The 12,817-nt window shown below is 39.2% G+C and overlaps 1 protein-coding gene across 1 annotated transcript in view; it reads left to right on the top strand.

Moving 5' to 3' along the window:
- TMTC2 (transmembrane O-mannosyltransferase targeting cadherins 2) overlaps nucleotides 1–12,468 on the top strand; it is a 658,994-nt gene extending 646,526 nt beyond the window's left edge. The window contains exon 13 of the transcript XR_012324274.1: nucleotides 12,371–12,468. The gene's annotated coding sequence lies outside the window, so the exon portion shown is untranslated. The remainder of the gene's footprint in view (nucleotides 1–12,370) is intronic.
- Nucleotides 12,469–12,817: the final 349 nt, after the last annotated feature.

Here is a 12,817-nt window from a genome sequence, read left to right as displayed (position 1 = left end):
TAATAAAGGTTCAGCTACTCAATATGGCTGTGTACTATGGAAATATGAAGTTCTGAAATCTCATTTCTCCTTTCCATTGTTTATGTGTGTAAAAAACTTATAATAAAATTGAATAAATGTGATAATGTTCTGTATATAAAAACCATTTCAATAACCCTGTTACATTATGAAAGCATGAATATCATTTTAGTGACATCTAAATATTTTGAAGCCTCCTCTCCTTAAGTTTTGATGGCTGCTTGAGGAAACAATTGTAATGGTAATAGTCAGATGTTTTCCATCTTTTTAGTAGAAGGTGAAAGATCTAATCTCAAGATATACCATAAATGACTTTGAATTGACAACTTGAGGAATTTCCTTGCCAATGAAAGGATGATTCTCATGAAGGTGTTTCTGAGCACCTCTGCTCCTGGCAAAAGAGCTTGCAAATACATTATTTGGAAGCACAAGTTTTCTTTGACTAATTTTATGGGGATCCCCATAAAGCAAACAATTAGATCAGAGCAGAAGGATGAATCTTTTCATAAAAACCTTCACAATTTGGGAATGTTTGAGAACTGGCCCTTCTTTTTCAGATCACCAACTTTAACAAAACTTGGATAGTTACAGGATGGGAAATTTCATAAATAAATAAAAACTGCATCACACTAACCTACAGTCTGGAATGGTTTAAAATATTTCCTTTGATATGATTCCCAAATTCTATATAAAAGTAAAGTAATAGTGCAGAAATAAAACATAATGTGGCATGTCTAGAACTTTTATAACTAGCCTGACTTTGAGTGAAATGAGTAAGAGATCAAAGCTTTAATGATTTTAGTTTTTCTCTTTTTTTTTTTTCTTTTGAAAAGTCTGATGTTCTATGGGGAAATTAGAACAATCTACACTTCAAAATAAAATCATATCTTTAATCAAGTATATAATATTGATCCTTCTCATAGTAAAGATTCATAGGTACTATGAGATGGATTTTTATTTTTATTTTTTATAGCATTAGTCAAAGTAGTTTAGAAACAGTTGGCTAGGCCTGTGCTGAAAAAACAAAGTCTAGGAGAGGAGCAATTCTGAATATAATAATAATAAAAGATATATTTTTTAACATCTTTATTGGAGTATAATTGCTTTACAATGATGTGTTAGTTTCTGCTTTAAAACAAAGTGAATCAGCTATACATATACATATATCTCCATATCTATTCCCTCTTGCATCTCCCTCCCACTCTCCCTATCCTACCCCTCTAGGCCACAGAGCACCAAGCTGATCTCCCTGTGCTGTGCAGCTGCTTCCCACTAGCTATCTGTTTTACATTTGGTAGTGTATATATGTCCATGCCACTCTCTTACTTCGTCCCAGCTTACCCTTCCCCCTCCCCATGTCCTCAAGTCCATTCTCTACATCTACCTCTTTATTCCAGTCCTTCCCCTAGGTTCTTCAGAACCATTTTTTTTTTTGATTCCATATATATGTGTTAGCATATGGTATTTGTTTTTCTCTTTCTGAGTGACTTCACTCTGTATGACAGACCCTAGGTCCATCCACCTTACTACAAATAACTCAATTTCATTTGTTTTTATGGCTGAGTAATATTCCATTGTATATATGTGCCACATCTCCTTTATCCATTCATCTGTCGATGGACACTTAGGCTGCTTCCATGTCCTGGCTATTGTAAATAATGCAGCAATGAACATTGTGGTACATGACATTTTTTGAATTATGATTTTCTCAGGGCATATGCCCAGGAGTGGTATTGCTGGGTCGTATGGTAGTTCTATTTTTAGTTTTTTAAGGAATATCCATAGTGTTCTCCATAGTGGCTGTATCAATTTACTTTCCCATCAACAGTGCAAGAGGGATCCCTTTCTCCACACCCTCTCCAGCATTTATTGTTTGTAGATTTTTTGATGATGGCCATTCTGACCGGTGTGAGGTGATACCTCATTGTAGTTTTGAGTTGCATTTCTCTAATAATTAGTGATGTTGAGCATGGGCTTGTTGGCAAACTGTATATCTTCTCTGGAGAGCTGTCTATTTAGGTCTTCTGCCCATTTTTGGATTGGGTTGTTTGTTCATTTGATCTTGCAGTGCATGAGTGGCTTGTATATTTTGGAGATTAATGCTTTGTCAGTTGCTTCATTTGTAAATATCTTCTCCCATTCTGAGGATTGTCTTTTCATCTTGTTTAAGTTTTCCTTTGCTGTGCAAAAGCTTTTAAGTTTCATTAGGTCCCATTTGTTTATTTTTATTTTGATTCCTCTAGGAGGTGTGTCAGAAAGGATCTTGCTGTGATTTATGTCATAGAGTGTTCTGCCTATGTTTTCCTCTAAGAGTTTTATAGTGTCTGGCCTTACATTTAGGTCTTTAATCCATTTTGAGCTTATTTTTGTGTGTGGTGGTAGGGAGTGTTCTAATTTCATTCTTTTCCATGTAGCTGTCCAGTTTTCCCAGCACCACTTGTCTATTCTCCATTGTATACTCTTGCCTCCTTTATCAAAGATAAGGTAACCATATGTACATGGGTTTATCTCTGGGCTTCCTATTCTGTTCCATTGAACTATGTTTCTGTTTTTGTGCCAGTACTGTACTGTCTTATTTACTGTAGCTTTGTAGTATTGTCTGAAGCCATGGAGCCTGATTCCTCCAGCTCCGTTTTTCTTTCTCAAGATTGCTCTGGCTATTCGGGGTCTTTTGTGTTTCCATACAAATTGTGAAATTTTTTGTTCTTGTTCTGTGAAAAATGCCATTGGTAGCTTGATAGGGATTGCATTGAATCTGCAGGGCTTTGGGTACTGTAGTCATTTTCACAATGTTAATTTTTCCAATCCAAGAAGATGGTATATCTCTCCAACTGTTTGTATTATCTTTAATTTCTTTTTTTTAATATATATATATATATTTTTTCCATCATTATTGAAGTATAATTGCTTTACAATGGTGTGTTAGTTTCTGCTTTATACCAAAGTGAATCAGTTATACATATACATATGTTCCCATATCTCTTCCCTCCTGCGTTTCCCTCCCTCCAACTCTCCCTATCCCACCCCTTCAGGCGGTCACAAAGCACCAAGCTGATATCCCTGTGCCATGCGGCTGCTTCCCACTAGCTATCTACCTTACGTTTGTTAGTGTGTATATGTCCATGACTCTCTCTCGCCCTGTCACAGCTTACCCTTCCCCCTCCCCATATCCTCAAGTCCGTTCTCCAGTAGGTCTGTGTCTTTATTCCTGTCATACCCCTGGGTTCTTCATGACATTTTTTCCTCAAGTCCGTTCTCCAGTAGGTCTGTGTCTTTATTCCTGTCATACCCCTAGGTTCTTCATGACATTTTTTTTTTTAAATTCCATATATATGTGTTAGCATACGGTATTTGTCTTTCTCTTTCTGACTTACTTCACTCTGTATGACAGACTCTAGGTCTATCCACTTCATTACAAATAGCTCAATTTCGTTTCTTTTTATGGCTGAGTAATATTCCATTGTATATATGTGCCACATCTTCTTTATCCATTCATCCGATGATGGGCACTTAGGTTGTTTCCATCTCCGGGCGATTGTAAATAGAGCTGCAATGAACATTTTGGTACATGACTCTTTGTGAATTATGGTTTTCTCAGGGTATATGCCCAGTAGTGGGATTGCTGGGTCATATGGTAGTTCTATTTTTAGTTTTTTAAGGAATCTTCACACTGTTCTCCATAGTGGCTGTACCAATTCACATTCCCACCAGCAGTGCAAGAGTGTTCCCTTTTCTCCACACCCTCTCCAGCATTTATTGTTTCTAGATTTTTTGATGATGGCCATTCTGACTGGTGTGAGATGATATCTCATTGTAGTTTTGATTTGCATTCCTCTAATGATTAATGATGTTGAGCATTCTTTCATGTGTTTGTTGGCAGTCTGTATATCTTCTTTGGAGAAATACCTATTTAGGTCTTCTGCCCATTTTTGGATTGGGTTGTTTGCTTTTTTGTTATTGAGCTGCATGAGCTGCTTATAAATTTTGGAGATTAAGCCTTTGTCAGTTGCTTCATTTGCAAATGTTTTCTCCCATTCTGAGGGTTGCGTTTTCATCTTGTTTATGGTTTCCTTTGCTGTGTAAAAGCTTTGAAGTTTCATTAGGTCCCATTTGTTTATTTTTATTTCCATTTCTATAGGAGGTGGGTCAGAAAGAATCTTGCTGTGATTTATGTCATAGAGTGTTCTTCCTATGTTTTCCTCTAAGAGTTTGATAGTTTCTGGCCTTACATTTAAGTCTTTAATCCATTTTGAGCTAATTTTTGTGTATGGTGTTAGGGAGTGATCTAATCTCATACTTTTACATGTACCTGTCCAGTTTTCTCAGCACCACTTATTGAAGAGGCTGTCCTTTCTCCACTGTACATTCCTGCCTCCTTTATCAAAGATAAGGTGGCCATATGTGAGTGGGTTTATCTCTGGGCTTTCTATCCTGTTCCATTGATCTATATTTCTGTTTTTGTGCCAGTACCATACTGTCTTGATTACTGTAGCTTTGTAGTATAGTCTGAAGTCAGGGAGCCTGATTCCTCCAGCTCCGTTTTTCGTTCTCAAGATTGCTCTGGCTATTCGGGGTCTTTTGTGTTTCCATGCAAATTGTGAAATTTTTTGTTCTAGTTCTGTGAAAAATGCCAGTGGTAGTTTGATAGGGATTGCATTGAATCTATAGATTGCTTTGGGTAGTAGAGTCATTTTCACAATGTTGATTCTTCCAATCCCAGAACATGGTATATCTCTCCATCTATTTGTATCATCTTTAATTTCTTTCATCAGTGTCTTATAATTTTCTGCATACAGGTCTTTTGTCTCCTTAGGTAGGTTTATTCCTAGATACTTTATTATTTTTGTTGCAGTGGTAAATGGGAGTGTTTTCTTGATTTCACTTTCAGATTTTTCATCATTAGTGTATAGGAATGCCAGAGATTTCTGTGCATTAATTTTGTGTCCTGCTACTTTACCAAATTCATTGATTAGCTCTAGTAGTTTTCTAGTAGCATATTTAGGATTCTCTATGTAGAGTATCATGTCATCTGCAAACAGTGACAGCTTTACTTCTTCTTTTCTGATTTGGATTCCTTTTATTTCCTTTTCTTCTGATTTCTGTGGCTAAAACTTCCAAAACTATGTTGAATAAGAGTGGTGAGAGTGGGCAACTTTGTATTGTTCCTGATCTTGCTTTCAGTTTTTCACCATTGAGGATGATGTTGGCTGTGGGCTTGTCATATATGGCCTTCATTATGTTGAGGAAAGTTCCCTCTATGCCTACTTTCTGGAGGGTTTTTATCATAAATGGGCGTTGAATTTTGTCAAAAGCTTTCTCTGCATCTATTGAGATGATCATATGGTTTTTCTCCTTCAATTTGTTAATATGGTGTATCATGTTGATAGATTTGCGTATATTGAAGAATCCTTACATTCCAGTAATAAACCCCACGTGATCATGGTGTATGATCCTTTTAATGTGCTGTTGGATTCTGTTTGCTAGATTTTGTTGAGGAATTTTGCATCTATGTTCATCAGTGATATTGGCCTGTAGTTTTCTTTCTTTGTGACATCCTTGTCTGGTTTTGGTATCAAGGTGATGGTGGCCTCGTAGAAGGAATTTGGGAGTGTTTCCCTCTGCTATATTTTGGAAGAGTTTGAGAAGGATAGGTGTTAGCTCTTCTCTCAGTGTGTGATAGAATTCGACTGTGAAGCCATCTGGTCCTGGGCTTTTGTTTGTTCGAAGATTTTTAATCACAGTTTCAATTTCAGTGCTTGTGATTGGTCTGTTCATATTTTCTGTTTCTTCCTGATTCAGTCTTGGCAGGTTGTGCATTTCTAAGAATTTGTCCAGTTCTTCCAGGTTGTCCATTTTATTGGCATAGAGTTCCTTATAGTAATCTCTCATGATCTTCTGTATTTCTGCAGTGTCAGTTGTTACTTCTTTTTCATTTCTAATTCTACTGATTTGAGTCTTCTCCCTTTTTTTCTTGATGAGTCTGGCTAAATGTTTATCTTCTCAAAGAACCAGCTTTTAGTTTTATTGATCTTTGCTATTGTTTCCTTCATTTCTTTTTCATTTTTTTCTGATCTGATTTTTATGATTTCTTTCCTTCTGCTAATTTTGGGGATTTTTTGTTCTTCTTTCTCTAATTGCTTGAGGTGCAAGTTAGGTTGTTTATTCGAGATGTTTCCTGCTTCTTAAGGTGGGCTTGTATTGCTATAACTTCCCTCTTAGAACTGCTTTTGCTGCATCCCATAGGTTTTGGGTCATCGTGTCTCTATTGTCATTTGTTTCTAGGTATTTTTTAATTTCCTCTTTGATTTCTTCAGTGATCACTTCGTTATTAAGTAGTGTATTGTTTAGCCTCCATATGTATGTATTTTTTACAGATCTTTTCCTGTAATTGATATCTAGTCTCATGGCGTTGTGGTCAGAAAAGATACTTGATACAATTTCAATTTTCTGAAATTTACCGAGGCTTGATTTGTGACCCAAGATACGATCTATCCTGGAGAATGTTCCATGAGCACTTGAGAAAAATGTGTATTCTGTTGTTTTTGGATGGAGTGTCCTATAAATATCAATTAAGTCCATCTTGTTTAATGTGTCTTTTAAAGCTTGTGTCTCCTTATTTATTTTCATTTTGGATGATCTGTCCATTGGTGAAAGTGGAGTGTTAAAGTCCCCTACTATGAATGTGTTACTGTCGATTTCCCCTTTTATGGCTGTTAGTATTTGCCTTATGTATTGAGGTGCTCCTATGTTGGGTGCATAAATATTTACAATTGTTATATCTTCTTCTTGGATCGATCCCTTGATCATTATGTAGTGTCCTTCTTTGTCTCTTCTAATAGTCTTTATTTTAAAGTCTGTTTTGTCTGATAGGAGAATTGCTACTCCAGCTTTCTTTTGGTTTCCATTTGCATGGAATATCTTTTTCCGTCTCCTTAGTTTCAGTCTGTATGTGCCTCTAGGTCCGAAATGGGTCTCTTGTAGACAGCAAATATATGGGTCTTGTTTTTGTATCCATTCAGCCAATCTGTGTCTTTTGGTGGGAGCATTTAGTCCATTTACATTTAAGGTAATTATCAATGTGTATGTTCCTATTCCCATTTTCTAAATTGTTTTCGGTTCGTTATTATAGGTCTTTTCCTTCTCTTGTGTTTCTTGCCTAGAGAAGTTCCTTTAGCATTTGTTGTAAAGCTGGTTTGGTGGTGCTGAACTCTCTCAGCTTTTGCTTGTCTGTAAAGGTTTTAATTTCTCCATCAAATCTGAATGAGATGCTTGCTGGGTAGAGTAATCTTGGTTGCAGGTTTTTCTCCTTCATCACTTTCAGTATGTCCTGCCAGTCCCTTCTGGCTTGCAGAGTTTCTGCTGAGAGATCAGCTGTTAATCTTATGGGGATTCCCTTGTGTGTTATTTGTTGTTTTTCCCTTGCTGCTTTTAATATGCTTTCTTTGTATTTAATTTTTGACAGTTTGATTAATATGTGTCTTGGCGTATTTCTCCTTGGATTTATCCTGTATGGGCCTCTCTGTGCTTCCTGGACTTGATTAACTATTTCCTTTCCCATATTAGGGAAGTTTTCAACTATAATCTCTTCAAATATTTTCTCAGTCCCTTTCTTTTTCTCTTTTTCTTCTGGAACCCCTATAATTCGAATGTTGGTGCGTTTAATGTTGTCCCAGAGGTCTCTGAGACTGTCCTCAGTTCTTTTCATTCTTTTCTCTTTATTCTGCTCTGCAGTAGTTATTTCCACTATTTTATCTTCCAGGTCACTTATCCGTTCTTCTACCTCAGTTATTATGCTATTGATCCCATCTAGAGTCTTTTTCATTTCATTTATTGTGTTGTTTATCATTGTTTGTTTCATCTTTAGTTCTTCTACGTCCTTGTTAAACGTTTCTTGCATTTTGTCCATTCTATTTCCAAGATTTTGGATCATCTTTACTATCATTATTCTGAATACTTTTTCAGGTAGACTGCCTATTTCCTTTTCATTTATTAGGTTTCGTGCATTTTTATCTTGCTCCTTCATCTGCTGTGTGTTTTTCTGTCTTCTCATTTTGCTTATCTTACTGTGTTTGGGGTCTCCTTTTTGCAGGCTGCAGGTTCGTAGTTCCCGTTGGTTTTGATTTCTGTCTCCAGTGGCTAACGTTGGTTCAGTGGGTTGTGTAGGCTTCCTGGTGGAGGGGACTAGTGCCTCTGTTCTGGTGGATGAGGCTGGATCTTGTCTCTCTAGTGGACAGGTCCACGTCTGGTGGTGTGTTTTGGGGTGTCTGTGGCCTTATTATGATTTTAGGCAGCCTCTCTGCTAATGGGTGGGGTTGTGTTCCTGTCTTGCTAGTTGTTTGGCATAGGGTGTCCAGCACTCTAGCTTGCTGGACGTTGAGTGAAGCTGGGTGCTGGTGTTGAGATGGAGATCTCTGGGAGATTTTTGCTGTTTGATATTATGTGGAGCTGGGAGGTCTCTTGTGGACCAGTGTCCTGAAGTTGGCTCTCCCACCTCAGAGGCACAGCACTGACTCCTGGCTGCAGCACCAAGAGCCTTACATACAGACGGCTCAGAATAAAAGGGAGAAAAAGTAGTAAGAAAGAATTAGTAGAAGTAGGAAGGAAGGAAGAAAGAAAGAAAGAAAGAAAGAAAGAAAGAAAGAAAGAAAGAAGGAAAGCAAGGAAGGAAGGAAGGAATGAAGGAAGGAAGAAAGAAAGAAGAAAAGGAAAAGGAAAGGAGGGAGGGAGGAAGGAAGGAAGGAGGGAAGGAAGGAAAAAAGAGAGAAAGAAAGAAGCTACAGTAAAATAAAATAAAATAGAATAAAGTTATTAAATTAAAAAATAAGTATTTAGAAAAAAAGGGACGGATAGAACCTTAGGACAAATGGTGGAAGCAAAGCGCTGCAGACAAAATCTTACACAGAAGCGTACACATACACCCTAACAAAAAGAGGTAAAGGGGAAAAAATCATAGATCTTTCTCTCGAGGTCCCCCTCCTCAATCTGGGATGATTCGTTGTCTATTCATGTATTCCACAGATTCAGGGAACATCAAGTTGATCGTGGAGCTTTAATCCGCTGCTTCTGAGGCTGCTAGGAGAGCTTTCCCTTTCTCTTCTTTGTTCTCACAGCTCACAGGGGCTCAGCTTTGGATTTGGCCCCGCCTCTGCATGTAGGTCGCCGGAGGGCGTCTGTTTTTTGCTCAGACAGGACAGGGTTAAAGGAGCCGCTGATTCGGGGACTCTGGCGCACTCAGGCCGGTGGGGGCGGGGGAGGGAGGGGCATGGCTTGCGGGGCGGGCTTGCGGCGGCAGAGGACGGCATGACGTTGCACCAGCTTGAGGGCCGCCGTGCGTTCTCCCGGGGAAGTTGTCCCTGGATCCCGGGAACTTGGCAGTGGCTGGCTGCACAGGCTCCCCGGAAGAGGGGTGTAGGTAGTGACCTGTGCTCGCACACAGGCCCCTTGGTGGCGGCAGCAGCAGCCTTAGCGTCTCCCGCCCGTCTCTGGGGTCCGTGCTTTTAGCCGCGGCTTGCTCCTGTCTCTGAGGTTCGCGCTTTTAGCCACGGCTGGCGCCCGTCTCTGGAGCTCCTTTAAGCAGGGATCTTAATCCCTTCTCCTCGCGCACCAGGAAACAAAGAGGGAAAAAAGAGTCTCTTGCCTCTTCGGCAGGTCCAGACTTTTTCCAGGACTCCCTTCCGGCTAGCCATGGCGCACTAACTCCGTGCAGGCTGTGTTCACGCCGCCAACCCCAGTCCTCTCCCGGTGCTCTGACCGAAGCCCGAGCCTCAGCTCCCAGCCCCGCCTGCCCCGGCGGGTGAGCCGACAAGCCTCTCGGACTGGTGAGTGCCGGTCGGCCCTGAGCCTCTGTGCGGGAATCTCCCCGCTTTGCCCTCCGCACCCCTGTTGCTGTGCTCTCCCCCGCGGCTCCGGCGGCCGAAGCTTTCCCCCTCCGCCACCCGCAGTCTCCGCGTCTGAAGGGGCTTCCTAGTGTGTGGAAAGCTTTCCTCCTTCACAAGCTCCCTCCCACTGGTGCAGGTACCGTCCCTATCCTTTTGTCTCTGTTTTTTCTTTTTTGCCCTACGCAGGTACATGGGGGGTTTCTTGCGTTTTGGGCGGTCTGAGGTCTTCTGCCAGCGTTCAGTAGTTGTTCTGTAGGAGTTGTTCCATGGGTAGATGTATTTCTGGTGTACCTGTGGGGAGGAAGGTGATCTCCGTGTCTTACTCTTCCGCCATCTTCCCGGAAGCCCCCATCTTTAATTTCTTTCATCAGTGTCTTATAGTTTTCTGCATACAGGTCCTTTGTCTCCTTAGGTAGGTTTATTCCTAGGTATTTTATTCTTTTTTGTTGTAGTGGTAAATGTTAGTGTTTCCTTAATTTCTCTTTCAGGTTTTTCATCATTAGTGTATAGGAATGCAAGAGATTTCTGTGCATTTATTTTGTATACTGCAACTTTACCAAATTCATTGATTAGCCCTCGTAGTTTTCTGGTAGCATCTTTAGGATTCTGTGTATAGTGTCATGTCATCTGCAAACTGTGACAGCTACTTCTTTTCCGGTTTGGATTCCTTTTATATCTTTTTGTTCTCTGATTGCTGTGGCTAAAACTTCCAAAATTATGTTGAATAATAGTGGTGAGAGTGGACAACCTTGTCTTGTTCCTGATCTTAGAGGAAATTGTTAAGAGTTTTTCACCATTGAGAATGATGTTGGCTGTGGGTTTGTCATGTCTGGCCTTTATTATGTTGAGGTAAGTTCCCTCTATGCCTACTTTCTGGAGCGTTTTTATCATAAATGGGTGTTGAATTTTGTCAAAAGCTTTCTCTGCATCTATTGAGATGATCATTTGGTTTTTCTCCTTCAATTTGTTAATATGGTGTATCACATTGATTGATTTGCATATATTGAAGAATCCTTGCATACCTGGGATAAACCCCAGGTGATCATGGTATATGACCCTTTTAATGTGCCATGGGATTCTGTTTGCTAGTATTTTGTTGAGGATTTTTACACCTATGTTCATCAGTGATATTGGCCTGTAGTTTTCTTTTTCTGTGACATCTTTGTCTGGTTTTAGTGTCAGGGTGATGGTGGCCTGCTAGAATGAGTTTGGGAGTGTTCTTCCCTCTGCTATATTTTGGAAGAGTTTGAGAAGGATAGGTGTTAGCTCTTCTCTAAATGTTTGATAGAATTCACCTGTGAAGCCATCTGGTCCTGGGCTTCTGTTTGTTGGAAGATTTTTAATCACTTTAAACTTCAGTGCTTGTGATTGGTCTGTTTATATTTTCTATTTCTTCGTGGTTCAGTCTTGGAATATTGTGCTTTCTAAGAATTTGTCCATTTCTTCCAGGTTGTCCACTTTTTGGCATATAGTTGCTTGTAGTAATCTCTCATGATCCTTTGTATTTCTGCAGTGTCAGTTTTTACTTTTTTTTCATTTCTAATTCTATTGATTTGAGTCTTCTCCCTTTTTTTCTTGATGAGTCTGGCTAATGGTTTATCTTCTCAAAGAACCAGCTTTTAGTTTTATTGATCTTTGCTATTGTTTCCTTCATTTCTTTTTCATTTATTTCTGATCTGATCTTAAGATTTCTTTCATTCTGCTAATTTTGGGTTTTTTGGTTCTAATAAAAAATATTATTAAATGAAATATTATAGAGTATATTCTTCAGTTCAATATGAATCTGCAGGAAAGTATTGCTACATGTTATGATAGAACAAAACTTTATCAAATACCTTCCTTTCCCTGGGCATAAAAGTTCTTCTTGTAATATAGCAGATTGTGTGTTTAGGAGGAGGAGTTGGCAATGGGTAATTCCAAAGAGAGGGAAATAAAAAATCAAATTGATTTGGTGTTATAAAATACTATTGACATTGAGTTTTGTATTAAATTTCTCTTCCTATATCTTTTCAGGAGGGTCATTTCTAAGAAGATTGCATTGTTTGGTCATGGGCAAACTGAAGTATTTAATTACCCTCTGGAATGATCCAATTAGGAGTTTTGACTGAGTCTCTTTTCTCAAGAAGCTGCTCTCTCAGATCTTGAACTGAATTCAATGATTTCCCTTGCTTGTATAACACTAGCTATACCAGTGGCTCTTAAACTTGAGCATACATCAGAATCACCAGGAGAGCTTGTTAAACCGCAGACTCAGGGGCTCTACGGCAGGAGTAAGTGATTTAGTAGATGAGGGGGAGAGCCAGGTGACTTGAATATCTATCAGTTCTCAGGTGATGCTGATAGAGTAGCTTTGCAAACCGTTGGTTTATATACCGTGTTTGGCTTGTAGCATCTGCTTTCTCCTTTTCTTCAAACCGGGAGGTGCCTGCTTCTGAATCTAATGGTTTGGAATTTCTTTGTATTTTCATCTTCAGGACCAATGGAAAGCTAAGCAGGAGGTGTCGTCCTCAAAAAGTCATTGTTAAGTCCACTACGACTCTCAATTTGGCTGACTTGTGCTCCGGTTCCAAAGGTAACTTTAAAATTCTTTATTTCTCTCAAGTGCACCAGATTTTTTCCTCGACAGTCTAAGTGATAGACTCCTAGTGTATCTCCTGCTTCTTTTCATAGATTTTATAAGTTTTAACCAGATGAATTTTCCACAACACTGCTTTGCCTATACCACTCTTTCTTGAGTGATTTAAGTGAAATAACATATATGAATGTTTAAGAATTTGAATGCCTCATTTAAATTGTCATTATGCTTAAAATCCTGCAGTTGCTTTCAATGCCTAGAAACATTCCCCAGCTATTGACCTATGAGCTAGGAAGGTGATAACATTTTCCAGAGTGAACCCACTCTTTTACCTCTTAGGTCTTGT

The sequence above is a fragment of the Tursiops truncatus genome, chromosome 11 (genome assembly GCF_011762595.2).
Source record: "Tursiops truncatus isolate mTurTru1 chromosome 11, mTurTru1.mat.Y, whole genome shotgun sequence".
Taxonomy (NCBI): domain Eukaryota; kingdom Metazoa; phylum Chordata; class Mammalia; order Artiodactyla; family Delphinidae; genus Tursiops; species Tursiops truncatus.
Note: the sequence above shows the minus strand (reverse complement) of the source record. Positions and strands in the feature narration are given on the sequence as shown.